Source organism: Neofelis nebulosa, chromosome 8 (assembly GCF_028018385.1).
Source record: "Neofelis nebulosa isolate mNeoNeb1 chromosome 8, mNeoNeb1.pri, whole genome shotgun sequence".
Taxonomy (NCBI): Eukaryota; Metazoa; Chordata; class Mammalia; order Carnivora; family Felidae; genus Neofelis; species Neofelis nebulosa.
In genome coordinates this window covers 56,665,181-56,680,081 of record NC_080789.1, presented here as the reverse complement: position 1 = coordinate 56,680,081, position 14,901 = coordinate 56,665,181, and the positions used below count along the sequence as shown (strand labels likewise).

The following is a 14,901-nucleotide window of genomic DNA, read 5'->3' as shown; positions in this document are numbered from 1 at the left end:
GGCCTTTTGTCCTTAGTTAAAACCCATCTATTGTGTGTAGTTTACCCACGCACACGCACACGCACACACCTACTCTGGATTCACAGAGTCTTGCCATGAAAAAGCTGTTAAAAATCTATTGTGAGTTGTGAAATATCTATAGTTAGTCTTGACTTAAGAACACGTTATGGCATTCTCTTAAGCTCAATGTTTCATTGGCTCTTTATTTCATTATGATTTATAGTCTTACTAAGTAACATTGTGTATTGGTCATAATAGGCTAGGCTATGTTCTTGTAACAAATAAAGCCTGAAATATTAGTGGCTTAACACAATAATGGTAACTTTCTCACCCAAAGACCAGTGCAAGTCTTTATCTTTTAGTGACTCTAGTTTACAGCTACTATATCTAAAACATGAGACTGTTAGAGCAGGGAAAGACAAGAATGGAGGAGGCACACTGGCTCTTAACTCCCTTTGCCCAGAAATGATATATGCCATTTTCGTCCATACTCTATTAGTTAGAACTAGTCACGTGGCCCCAATATAACTGTAAGAGAAACTGGGAAAAGTAGTGTCATGCAGATCATGGATACTGTGAACACCAACAGCCTCTAGAATATATCTGTTGCCTAAAGTCACACTATCATTTCTTTCCTCCAATTGTCAAACATTACTGATTACCTTCTAGCTGCAAGAATTTGTGCCGGACGCTGGAAGACTGCAGAGATGAATAAATCGTCCCTAACAGATTGGGGAGACAGAAAAGAAATTATAATACAGCCGTACTGTGAAGCAGAAAGAAAATGCCCCAAATAGAGGCACATACCACGTTCTATGAAAAAGAACAAGGAGGAAGATGGACTTAATTCTTATCGGAGGAATCCCTGAAATGCTAGAGAGATGATGACATATTTGCTGGACCCAAAGGGGGAAAAAAAGACTCAGACCAGTTTGAGATGGAAAAGAGAACATGGGGAATGCAACAAGTTAGCAAAATGTGCGAAGATATGGCATGTCTGAGGAATGAAGAACCTGAGAGTATACAGCTGAGGGTAGACAACCTGGAATATGAGGCTGGGGGTAGACAGTGAAATATGTTTAGCTTTATTAGTTTATATGTTATTTATGTATTCACTAGTTTACTTATTTGTGGAAAATGGGTTGCTAGAATATTGAGTATATTGCTATTTGTTTCTTGCACTGTTATTTCCCCTTATGAATACACATTAAGGCAAAAATTTTTACCAAAAACATTTCAAGTTCTGGTCATATGGTTTGCCTTTTCCCTACATTGTATTCTTTTCTCAACTTCTGAATAATATTAAGACTATAAGTCACAGGATAAATTGACTGGATTTATTCCTACCTAATTCTCCTTTGAGATTACTTTTTTTTTTAAGTTTATTTAGAGAGAGAGAGAGAGAGAGAGGGAGAGAGAGAGAGAGAGAGAGAGAACCACAAGCAGGCTCTGCACTGTCAGCACAGAGCCCAATGCAGGGCTCCATCCCACGAACTGAGAGATTCCTGAGAGATTCCCATGAATCCGAGCCGAAATCAAGAGTCAGATGCTTAACTGACTGAGCCATCCAGGTGACTTGTCAGATTCCTTTCTAATCCAACCATATATTTACATAGCATGCCTGGCCAGAGCAACAATGCAACTTAAGGATGAATCCCCAAATACTAACACTGGGGCAGTATGTAAATTGGATTGAGTTTTTAATGTTGGAAAAACAAGACTTAAAAAAAAGAATTCTTGTTACAGTTACGATTAATGCTATGGGTAGTGATGTTTAGGAGTTTGAAAATGAGTTAGACCAAGAACACGGCACAATAAAAACAAACAACAAATGAGACAAAAAAAAAATAAGGAAAAAGGAGAATAGGGTCAAAATTCAGGAACTATATGGTCTTTCTTCTTCTTCTTCCTCTTCTTTGAAAGGAAATGAGTGATGAATGAGCAGGAAAAATGTCAATAGCAAACACTCAAGAACATGACCTAGAGAGGTATGTCTTAGTGTTGCTTCTTTTCAAAACGTGCCATTATTTTTTGTAATAAAAATGAAGTGCTTACAGTCACTGTTAAACACCCCATCACTATAAAATGTACCTTATTATAAATGTCATTTTACACATTTTTGTTTTTATTTTACTTTTAATGTTTATTTTTGAGAGAGAGAAAGAGAGCCAGCGAGCACAGGGGAGGGGCAGAGAGAGAGGGAGACAGAATCCAAAGCAGGCTTCAGGCTCTGAGTTGCCAGCGCAGAGCCCGATGCGGGCCTTGAACACAAGAGCAGTGAGTTCATGACCTGAGCTGAAGTTGAATGTTCAACTGACTGAGCCACCCAGTTGCCCCACTTTTAAAGAAAAACTAAAGTTCTTTCTAGCATTTTCTGCCTTCGCCTTGTAGTTTCTGACACCCCTTCCTCGGTAAAACTGTCATCCCAACTTTTTAAAGTTACTAATAATAAGCCACCATTAATTCATCTCATATTATCTACCAGCTATGTCACATATATCATCTCACCTAAATCTTATGACAGTAATACCAAGTTGATATTATTTCTCTTTTGTAGCTGCAGATACCAAGATTCAAGTTTTGCACAAGACTACAAACTAGCGGTGGCAGAAACAAGGCAATGTGAATTTAGCTAAATGACTTAACTCTGAAGGGGAGCAGAATATGCCACCCCCAAATATGCCACTTTGGCATATTATTTGCTTGAGAAACAGTCAGTTCAAGGACACTCTGACTCTGTTCTGTCCCCCTTGAAATAGGAAGTAAATCTTTCAGGTGAAGTTACCCTCCCAGTACCAGGAGGAAGAGAGCCATCCTTATCACCAGAGATAGGGAATTCAGGGCCAGAAAGGAAGTATAAATAAACCTTGTCTACTTTGGTCACTTTTTGGAGTCTCCTATTTTATGGGCTCCTAGACATATGAAATTAAATTTGCTTTTCTCCTGTTAATCTGTCTTGCGTCAATGTACTTATTAGGCCAGCCAAACAACATAAAAAGGAAGAAGGGAAGAGTTTTCCTCCCCTACACCTGTCTATTTCCAAATTTGTAAACTGTGAAAAATCATAGTATTCATCCAATAGGTTTATTTAATTAATTGAGAAAACCCATAAAACTGCTTAGGACAGTGCCTGACAACGAGAAGGACTTAATAAATCAGTGTAATTATTATTATTATTATTATTGCTGTTACTACTATTACCATTTGGATTCCTTGTCCCGTGGGCTTCAACGCTCCAGTTACTTCAACTAAGTTATCCTGGCTTCTTACAAATTATTTCAGTTCTAGAATAAACAAGAAAAGCTTCTAGGGAGTTATATTAATATTTAGGATTCACATCACTTTGTATGTTTCACTTTTCAGGAGCAGACACGTGTGTCCGTGGGGGAGGGGCCTGCTACATGGGCAGAAAAACTGCAATATGAATTCTCACATTCAAGCCCACATTTAGTCTTCTGTTCCTTTTCTTCCAAGCAGCACTTCAACAGTAAAGGCACTTAAGGAACCCGATCTTTGGTGTGACTTACATGTTCATTTCCTCTTTTCAGCTTCCCCAAGAAACATGTTCTAGACAGTGGAGGGAAAAAACATAAAAGCAGGAGACACCACACCAATGGCTGCGGGAGTACCACTATCCCTAGCGCTACTCGTTGACAAACCCGAAGCCCTACTTTGAAGACTTAAAGCATTTGAGAAACAAAAAAATGGAAGGGACTGTTTGTAAGGGGCTTTCCTATTTCCAAGTTCTCCTCGTACTACTTTCGGCACTCCTCGTCCCACGGTGTACATTTTATTTTTCCTTTAGAGTGTGCCGGTTGGTGAGCCTCAACTCCCGACACCGCCATTCCTCCCTTCGCGGCAAAAAAGACCTCGATGGCAAAACGGCCCTACCCTTTCGCGCCACACTCGCAACGAGAAGCTTCCAACCTCCCCGCACCGTGCCGGCTCCTCTCCGGCGCACACGCTTTCCTCTCACACCGATTTCACAACTCCCCGGGGGTTATCGAAACGGGGCAACGGGCACACCTGGCTGCTAGGTTCGCCGCCAAAGTACTTCGGGTAAAGCGTGTCACGACCGATCCGGAACAACAGTTCTCCCCACCTGATTTCTGACTTTTTTCTCTCCGGGCCCAAACTAAAATCCGAAGTGGAGCGCCCCGAGCCCCAGAGAAAGTGTCTACAGCGGCGACGGTCGCTTGGAGCATGCTCAGTCGGCCCGGAGTCACTGGGCGGGGTTCGCCCCCGCCCGCGGGCGGCCAGCTCGCCGAAAGCCCGGCGCGCTAGCCCCCGCCCTCCTTCTCCACCTCTCCCCTCCCCCCACCCACGCCGGGCGCGCGCTCCAGGGCACCCACGAGGGCGCCCGGCGGCCGCGCCTTCCCTCCGCCCCCCTCCTCCCCCGCCCCCGGCTGCGGCGGGCGAGGACAAGTCTAGGGCCGTAAATAAATAAATAATTCCATTCACCCAGTGACGGCGAGGCGAACCGGCTGCGGCGGGGGGGGTGGGGGCGGGCTGGGGATCGGAGAGCTGCGGCGCCCACCCCGTGCCAGAGACCGGGTAAAGTAAGTACACCCCGGGAGGAAGGGAGGAGGCGGCGCTGGCCCAGAGGCAGGCGAGCGTGCCTCTGCCACCCCAGCTGCCAGCGGAGCCGCACGCGTGTGTAAAAATAATGGCCAGCCCCTGACAAACGCGCCGACGCAGAGCTGGCTAGCGAGCCCTTATATAGACAAAAACCCCCGAAGCGGCCGCGGGAGGAGAGCTCGCGTCAGTCAGACGCGCAGACAGCCGCGCGGCAGCTGCAGAGGCGCAGCCGGCGCGGGGTCGTGCGCGCGCGCGCGCGTCAGGGAGGTGGGCCAGGGGGGTCCCGGGCGGGGAGCGCCCGCGCGCCCGCGCGCCCGCGCGCCTGCCCGCTTATGGCCAGGAGGTGCCTGTGTCCCGAGCTGTTGCGCGGAGACTCTGCCGACGCTGTGCTTCTCCCCCTCTGCTCGGCCCACGAGTCTCCCAAGGCCGGTTCCCACCAGGCGCGTCCCCTGCCTGCTTGTCACCAGCATCTCGCCCCAGGCCCGCGAGCACCCTGGGGTGGCCTCGTTGCCGCAACACCTGGGGACGAGTAGTGGTGCAAAGTGTGGGTAGGGGGCGTCTTTTCTTGTGGCAGACGATCGGGAGTCCGAGAGGCTGGGAGGGGACGGAATACCAGGGAGGGAGGTGTCGTTTTCTTTTTTGGTCCCCAGGTTGCATAGTGGGGCGGAGGCGTATGGAAAGATGTGTGCGGGAGAGGCCTGCGCCCGGGCAGAAGGAAGCATGACTAGACCCGGGCCGAGGAGGGCCTGCGCCGCCCGGTATCACGCTGGTTTCCTGCGCCGCTGCGCCGCTCTGGGGGCGCCAGGTCTGTGCAGGTAGTGCGGGAGGCTGGAGACGCGGCTCGCGTGCGAAGTGCCTCCTCTGAGCAGATGTTACGTTGCTCGGCAGCTGCCCTCTGCGGCCCCTTTTCTCCTTTTACTTCCGCGAGAGGGATTGCAGACTGCCTTGGCAAAGGCGGTTGTGACCAGGGCCACTTTCCCGGTAGGGCTGGCGAGGGGAGTTTGTGGTCTACTCCGGGGATATTAAAATTATGCGCGCGCGCGCGCACACACACACACACACACACAGGAAATGAGCGGTTTCTCTACTAGTGACTCTACCATCCCTTCCTGGAGAAGTAGTACTCAGTGGGATGGGTTGAGTGAGGGCTGGCTGGTGTTAGTAGGAAAGCTGGTATTTCATGTCCTCCTGCCTTTCCTGGTCCAAGAAGATTCATAGTGGAGAAATGAAATAGCAGTCGTGAGGGTGATGTGAAAAAGACTGGGCAGGAGTAAACGGTGGGCGCTAGATGCCCTTTCCTGGCACCCTGTACATTATGGTTAAACACAAACCGAGAGCTCAAGAGCAAACTTTCAAAAGACACATTAGCTTGAAGGTGCTGTCATTGGAACCACAAATACTAAATGTGCAGTTTGGGGGAGTGTGGCTGAGAAATCAAAGCTGGGTGGTGGCTGCAGAGAGTAGACGAAGGTTGAACAAGGTGACCCTTATTTAGCCCTGGTGAAGCAATCTTAGCTTCGCTTTCTGCTTCTGAACACATTGCATTTAAAGCAATCTAAGCGAGTGGGAAACTGAATGATTCAGTGAAAGGGAAAGATTATTACTTTAATAAGCAACTCAGTGTGTTGTGTAACAACTCATAAAGTCAGAAACCGTTTTTTTTTGTTTTTTGTTTTTCAAAATTCACATCAGCAGATTGCAATTACATACTGCTTCCCCCTGCCCCCCAGGGTGTGTTTTAATAATGGTAAGTGGGCTGAAATTTTAACACCTGTTTCCCAAAGTACATGTTCTTGAATCATCCTATAAATGCTCAGTTTATTTCTGGTTATGCATTTACTCCTATATAATATCCGGCTTGTATTTTCCACCTAGAACCCTCCCAAAGAGAAGAAGGGCAATGTGACCTACAGAAATTTTCCTTATCCAGAGTCATATTCGTTGGTCATGAATCTGGAATGAAAGGAAATTCCCTGCATTTACTTTTACTTCTTATATTTATTCACTGAACATTTTTTTCAAGACATTCACATGGGAAAAGGTAATTAACTTCAGAGTTAGATGTACTTCAAGGTCAGTTTTGCACTTTCGTAAGGTTGAGTAATTATTTAACAATCTCCTCAGTTTTTTCTTATCCTTAAAATATGGTTGGTGGTGCCTACCCTGATGTGCTATTGTGAGGATTAAAGTGTGTGGAAAACACCTAAAATATAGACTAGCTAATTTTGAACTCCTGAAATCATTCTAGACACTGCACTGTGGTTACCAAGATGGGTGAGGGTGAAATTCTGCTCTCAAAAGATTCATGTCTGGTTATCCAGGCTAATCTTCCTCCAATACTTTTAGCTTTCTTTGTTTCTTTCTTTTTTTAATATAAGTGTTTTTAATTTTTAAGTTTTATTTAAATTCCAATTAGTTAACATACAGTGTAATATTAGTTTCAGGTGTACAATATAGTGATTCATCATTTCCATATAACACAGGTGCTTATCACAATATCCTATTAGCTTTCAATCAATTTCTTTCTCAGTGGAAGAGACATATATCCTAAATAACTTGAAAGAAATGTTTATAAGAACTGCTAAAAGGCAATTGGAGAAAGGCACCTCGCCTCAGAAACTGGTGTATTCAGCCCTATTCTTTTGCTTGTTGAGAGTGACCCTGTAAAAACAGGAAATGGTGATTTTCTTCTTGCTGTGAGGGGAAGACACTCTTTCCCTGGAAATTATCTTTGCCAATGAATTGATTTCCATTTTTTTAAAGAAGAGACTAAATTGCAGTTTATTATATGCTTTGATAGACTACCATTCACCTGCTCTGAAGAACCCGAGTATAGTAACTGTAACATCTCTGTAATGCTTACAATGTTCTAGGCACTGTGTTAGAACACTACTTTCTGTAGGTCTATTAATATCCATGTTTGCAGAAGAGGAGTTTAGGTACAAAGAGTTAACTTGCTCAATTTGCACAGCCAGAGGTCTAGATCTCTGGCAAAAGAGGGATGAGGGTAAGAGCGGGGCGTCTGTAGTCTGGTCTGTCTGGGTTTTGATCTTGGCTCTGCCATTTACTAGCTAGGGCAAGTTGCTAAACCTCTAAATCTCGGTTTCTTCATGTGTGAAAATTTCTCAAAATCTGTTTCTTCATGTATAAAAAGAGGATAATATTCAATTCCATATATTGGTTGTAAAAATTAAATGAGATAATACCTGTGAAAAACTTAGCACTGTGCTGAGCACATGCATAATGGTAGCTAGTGTTAAGATTTTTTTTAATGTTTATTTATTTTTGAGAGAGAGAGACAAAGTGAGTGGGGAAGGGGGAAGGAGAGAGGGAGACACAGGATCTGAAGCAGCCTCCAGGCTCTGAACTGTCAGCACAGAGCCCGACGCACAAGGCTTGAACCCACAAACTGGGGGATCATGACTTGAGCTGAAGTCAGAGGCTTAACCGACTGAGCCACCCAGGCACCCTGCTAGTGTTAAGATTTAAATGTGTGGCATTAAGGCTGTTAGGTTGTTAGAAGGATCACTGGCTCATTCTTCTTAACAGATAATTTAGAAATGCTTGGAAATGCCTGTTTTCCCATTAGATGGCCTAACAGTGTTGGATTGCATCATAAACCGTTACATGGGCTCTCATTGTCTGAGAGGTCATCCAGGTTTGTCACAGGCTTTCTCAAAACTGGATCAAAGCGATTAGGAAATGTGTTGGGAAACAACTGTACACCAAGTCTCAGTGAGAATCAGAACCTAAAAAAAAGTTAAAGAAAAAGCTTCATTTTCTCAGGTGTTCCCCTAAATGGTGAAGCCAGGGGCCTGGTCTGCCTACTTGGGAGATTGAGGAGTTTACAGTCATGATATGAGAGAATAGCCTAATGTGGACAATTGTCTAGAGAAAAAAAAATAACATTTACCCCACATACATGGCAGTTAGTAAACAAGAAGGGGGTATGTGCATTTATGCATAAAGTGTAATCATCAAGAACAGTGGGAAAAAATTAAGCACAAGTTAAACAAATTGAACTTGACTATAATATAACTAGTCCACCCAGCACTGGAGTAATTGGTGCTTGGTTGCACCAGACGTGTTCAACATATTCATAAATATCAGTGTTAACATGTGATGCCAATATTTTTGAAAACATTTTTCTGTCCTAATATCAAAACCTCTTGCAGATGTTCTTATTAATATTCATTGAAATCCCAGATGAGTTCATGAAAATCTTATAGGGCATTTGAGTGACAGCTATGAGACGCTGGTATAAAGATATTTTTTGTTAAAAGTTGTGTGCAATTAGGATAGCCATACAAAAGTGGGTATATTGAATGGTTCGATGATCTAAACAGGTAATGAATTTTTGGTAATATTTGGCATTAAAACAGCAATTTTTCAGTTAGAAATATTTAGTATGAATGGTGCACGCAAGAGAAATATTTGTTTAGAAAACAAAGATCTGGATAAAGTGTTGGTATTTTTAGAAAGTGTTTTATGTCAAACACCGGCAGTTTCCTCACCTAGTAATACAATAAAATGTATGCGTGGTAATCGCCGATAGCTCTAAACAGACACTGATTAGAGCTTATATGTAGGTGAATTATAATTTATAAGAAGAAGCTGTCCTGCTAGATAATTTGCTTGAAGACCACTTTCTTTAGGAAGTAGATTAGATATGAATCAACAGCAAAACTAAGAGGCGTGAATTTACTTGAAGAGTTTCTAAGGAAGGAACTATGTTAATGAGTTTCCCTTATTTTAAATCTGAGTCTCCAAAATTTCAGAATCCAAAATTCTATCAGTTCTTTTCAACTATGCAAAAGGTGTATTCAGTGATAAACGGTGTCATGTGACAGTGTTTCTCAACAGGTGGTACTGTTGGCATTTTGGCGGGGACCTCTTCTTTGTGTGGGAATGCCTCTTTCATTGCAGAACATTTAGTGTCTATGGCCCTGTTAGCTTACCCTCAGTAAGCTTGGTAATCACCAAGAATTCCCGTGATATTTAAATACGCCTCTTAGAAGAATTGTACTAGATGTGGCTGAAAACTGTTGGCCAATACGATCAAATTGAGAATGTTTGAAGAAATGATCCTTGAGATTAGAGTATTTCCAAAAGCATCTTTTGTCTTTGCTTCAAAGGCTAGCTCACGTGAAAATACTTGGATTTGAAGGACTAAGTTCTTTCTTGTAAGATGTATTAAGCATAATTATTTAATAGTCATGTTATCCTAGGCTCCAGTCTTTCGTTTGCTTTAACCTGTCATCAGCCTTGGGCAGTGTTGGCATCTGCTGCTTCTGAAACTCCTGTTTTGGCTTCCAGGTGCTCCTTGTTTTCTTACTTCTCTGACTGCTTGTTTGCAGCTCCTTCTTGGGCTCTCTTTTCACCTCCTGCTCATTAAAGTATGTGTTCCTCAATTTCTGTCCCGAGTTTTCCTTTTGTGTATATTCTGTCATTTGACAAAGCTCATCCTGTCTTGGTTTCTGCCTTCTGTCCCACGACATTATCTTCAGCTTTGACCCTCACAAAAGCTTCAAGCCTACATTTCCAAGTGCCTGCTGGACAGCTCCCCTTCACGTGCACTGCTAACATCTTCAACAACACCCTCTGAGCTCTCTGTCTTCCTTCTTTCCTTCGTTCCCATTGCTTTGGTTGGTATTAGCATTCTAGTCTAGAAGATTTGAGACCTCTCTCCTCCTGGAAATGCATCTCCGAGTCAGTTGCTAACATCTGACAATTGTACAACCAAAATACTTCATTTCTCAGAAAATTCTCTTTTCTGATGTTGCCACAGAGTTTGGGCACTTTTTACATGCTACCTAGAATCGTGCCAGTCTCTTAGCGGCTCCTCTCACCTCTGGCTTCTCACTCTACCACTTAATTCTGTATGTTCCACCAGATAGTCTTATTGAAATACACCTCTCTTACTGATACATTACTAACACGATGGTGACTTCCATTTTCTGGGTCCAAGGACTAGCATTTCAGCCCCTGTAATTCCAAAAATTTTTCTGCGCTTATCTTCCACCACTATCATACTTGAGTCCAATTGAACTGTCCCCTCTGCCTCATTTTATTTCCTGCCACTTCCTTTGGCCATGTTATCCTTTCATTTTAAAATGCTCTAACTTTCTGCTATTTCGTTTCTAGCTTTAACCTCACCTTCATAACTAAGTTTATGTTCAAATTTCTTCTGAGGCCTGTAGATAAGTAGAAGAAACTTTTACACAATTTTAGTAACATTGCATTTGTAATATGTCTTGTTTTAAACATTTTATTATAGTTGCATTTGTAGAAGTCTTTAGTTACTCTATATAGTGCAGCTTTCTGGATGCCAGGTATAATTATCCATATTTACATATCTTTTAGCACTTTGGTGCAAGAAATTTAGAGGACATCTGTTTCCATTTTTATGTAATGTTTCTTCAGCATCTTTCATAAACCACCATCTATTGTTTATTTTAAGTATACATACTGAGGGAGTCTTCTTTTTAAGGCATTTCCAATTATAACAGAGTTGTTTTTGCTTCTACCTAGAGTCCTTACTCAGCTTTCTGAGTCTACACAAAATAAAACCCTTTTGGGTTGATTGACACCCTGTACATAGGTGGTGAAAAGTTATGTCTTATATTTTCTCTATCAATTTCACATATTCAGTCTTTCTTTTTTTTCAAATGTTTATTTTTGAGAGAGAGAGAGAGAGAGAGAGAGGCAGAGAGAGGGAGACAGAGGATCCAAAGCAGGCTCCACGCTGACAGCAGAGAGTCCAATGTGAGGCTTGAACTCATGGACCATGAGATCATGACCTGAGCTGAAGTTGGATGCTCAACCAACTGAGCCACCCAGGCACCCCTCACATACTCAGTCTTTCTACCTGTTGTTTTTGTAACCTGGTTAAGGCTGCTATGCTTTTGGAGCCATTCAGGTTTAGAAAGTCTAGATAGTGTCAGTGGTTACCTCAAATCAACCTTGGGAACCAGCATAAGTTGTGCCTGTGATATTTCAGAGGTATAAGCAAGCAATGACCCAGGTCAAGTTAGTCTTGCTAAGTAAGCTAAATTAAGCTTTGTTTATATGAGTCAAACTGATTTTGTCCACCCAGGAATTCTCAAGGCTGGTCTCTTGTTTTTTATTTTAGTAATACTGTTTAAGTGCCACCTATGTGTCTGATTTTTTATATACGGTATTTCTAATTCTCATTAATCCCATGTTAGATAGATTGTATTCATTTATAGATAAAGAGAATAAAGACTCAGCAAGATGAGGCTGCCCATTAGGGAACTGCAAGAATCAATGCTTTAGTAAATGTTTCAATGCAGGTGAGATGCTAATGGCAACTAAATCTTGCTCCCATATCTTAAATCGTTTCAAATCAGTAAATAATTAGCATTGCTATATGAAGTACTCTCCAGAGATAGCTGAATATATGTGTAAGACATCATTCCTGACACCCTGAGGAGACTATAATTTCAGAGACATTCTTGATGTGCATACTGGTTATGGGTATAATCCAGAGTAGAATTGTCAAACGGTAGAGAGCAGTGATAGTCTGCAGTAGAAGTTGACAAACTATAACCCTGGGACCATATCTAACCTACTGCTGTTTTTGGTAAGTGAAGTTTTCCTGGAATACAGCTACACTCATTTGTTTCTACATTTTCAGTGGCCGATTAATTTCCTGCTGCTGGATAGAGTTGAGTAGTTGTGACTAAGCCTGTGAAACCTAAAATATTTACTATCTGGCACTTCAGAGAAAAAAATATTTGTTGATCCCTGCTCTAGGATTTCTGAAGAGGGGGACTTTACTGTGTGATGGAGAAATCAAAAAAGGCTTAAATGAAAGAAGTGGGCATGTTTTGGAGCTGAGAGGATAGTCTTTCAGTGAAATGAGGAGCTGGTCTATGTAAGTGCCACAGAACTCAAAAGCAAAACCAAAAACATGGATAAATATAAAGATCTGCTTAATAAGGATCATAATACTGTATATAGTTTATGTAATATAACTATTTGTCTGTGAGTGTACCTTTTGTACGTAGAACAGTGGTTCCTAAACTTGAAGGTGTTGCAGGATTTTTTACCACGATACCCGGGATTTGTTGTCTCGCCACTTCAAAGAATGAAGAGGTGGACACAAAATGAGCAGTAGGCAAAAGTTTATTTGAATATAAGATTAGAAAGGAAGAGTAGTAGGAAAGCTGTCTTTACAGAGAGGGGACATTTGAAAGTGAATGCCCAAGGACCATAGGCAAGGTTCTGGTCAGCCCTCCCCCTTCCCCCCACCCCCTTCCTTCTCAGGTTCTACCCTTCCTTATTGGCTTGATAGCTCTAGGTGCTGGGTTGTCCATGCCTGATTGGTTCGTTTCCATTGTATGAGAGGTGGGCTGTGGCGATACCTAGGTCTTTTGTCCAATTCCAGAGGGGAAACCTGAGGGGGAGTAGGTGGGGTCTGTTACATCCTTACAGGAACCTTATGCCTGAGGGGGCTTGCTGTAGTCAGAAGCTCCCAGCATTGTTCCAAAATAGGGGTTTTTCTGCACGCAGGGACCTCAGGCCCTAATCTTATCGTCTCTGCCTACTGAATCCTGTCTTCTATCATAAAGGGACATTTGAACCAATTGGTGAATTACTTCAGGATAAGATTTTGTTTTTACTCAGTAATCTGTGATACTAAAGTATAGCCCATGTGGAAAATCACTGAGTCAGAATACTCATTCACTTGATAAAATTGATTATTTCCTGTAGGGCAGAGAAATTTTTTTCTCACAAGTTATCCAAACCTTCAGAAAGTACATGTGTGCTGGACATGTGTTAATTAGTTTTGCTAATCACTAGTTTAGTAAAAAATAAACAACAAAAACTAGATATTGAGAACACAACTAAGTGCCAGCACTGTGTCAAGAGCATTTCATACCTTATCTCATTAAAAACTTACAATAGCCCACTGAGGACTAAGGTGGATGTTGTTATACCCATTCTAGGGAAGAGAATACTAAAGATGAGATAGAACAGATTCTTGGTTTAAGGCTGTAGTACTAGTAAATAGATCACCATTGTTCAATATGACCAAGAAATTGACTTTTTTAAAAGGAAACTTTTGGAGCTGGGACATAGATAGGAATGGACTTCAATACATTTAAAAAAAAAAAAAAGCGAATTTGCCGATTTGTTCTATTGTATGACTGAATTATTTTTTGTTAAAAGCATTGTGCTGTGTTTTTATAAAACTTGAGTCTTTCACTACAAATTTATCTGCAGATTTTTATTGAAAATACCGGTGTTTTATTGACCCAGAACTTTCTATGTCCTCTCTGTTTCTTTTTGTCTCTGTCACTTTCTGTCTATAATCCCTTCTCTCTTTTCTTTACCTGTTAATGCTTAGTTGTTTATAATGTCTTCTTTTTCCCCCCTCCATTTTCCTGTAGTGTCCCTTCCTAACCTTCATAAAAGTCCCACTTACTTATGGCATGGTGTCTTCACTGAAGCAATCAAGTGCTTCAATGCATTTTCCTAAAGCAATGGCTTTTTTTAGAGGAAAAACAAAGAATCAATGCAACTTAATACAAGTTTTTTTCCCCCCTGAACTTAGAAAGCAAGAGATACTGCAGAAATATTTGCATATTACTAATGGATACGACAAAATAATAAGTAGATAGGAAAAGGCAAATGATTCAGAAGAAGCTGCAGGGAGTGTATGAAAATGTAAATCCATCCCTCATGGGCCACATTAGCATCTCTGTGGAGAGTAATCTGGCCACTTGAGCCATGGAGAAGAACATTAATTACATTAATGGCCTGCTACAGGATTCACAGATAACAGTTCTAAAGCTCACCTAAAATTATTTCCTTTTTTATCATTAATTGCCACATAATAAATGCTGTTAATTAAAAAAAAAAGTTGCTTCATTGAGGAGACATGCAAATTTTTATTGTTATTATTATTTTTTTAATCAATAACAGACTTGTTACTCTATCTCAGTAAGGTACCTGGCTGGACCCATTATCTACATTTGTTTTCAAATGTTCAATAAAAGGGGGAAGAGACACTTCTGTAGACTTATCACCAATTAAAATTAAAATCTTATTTTGAATGCTTAGAAACTTAATTATTGTTCATTGGGATATTTCACTGCTTATGATAAAAATTATTATGCATATTGGGTCTATAACTTTCACTTAAGAATGAATGTTCCCTCAAACGTTTTTAGTCTATTAGCTATTTAAATTATTTCACATTTTATTAGTCCTTTTACTTTACTAGCTTTTGTCTTGTAGCAATAATACTTAACGCCTCCTCAGCTATACGTTCAGATATTGAGTTGTGGTCTGTAA

At 41.6% G+C, this 14,901-nt stretch overlaps 1 protein-coding gene across 4 annotated transcripts in view; it reads left to right on the top strand.

The window, feature by feature from the left end:
* Positions 1 to 4,356: 4,356 nt before the first annotated feature.
* SLC16A7 (solute carrier family 16 member 7) overlaps positions 4,357 to 14,901 on the top strand; it is a 191,512-nt gene continuing 180,967 nt past the window's right edge. For all 4 annotated transcript variants that reach the window (XM_058742180.1, XM_058742179.1, XM_058742181.1 and 1 more), the window contains exon 1: positions 4,357 to 4,559. The gene's annotated coding sequence lies outside the window, so the exon portion shown is untranslated. The remainder of the gene's footprint in view (positions 4,560 to 14,901) is intronic.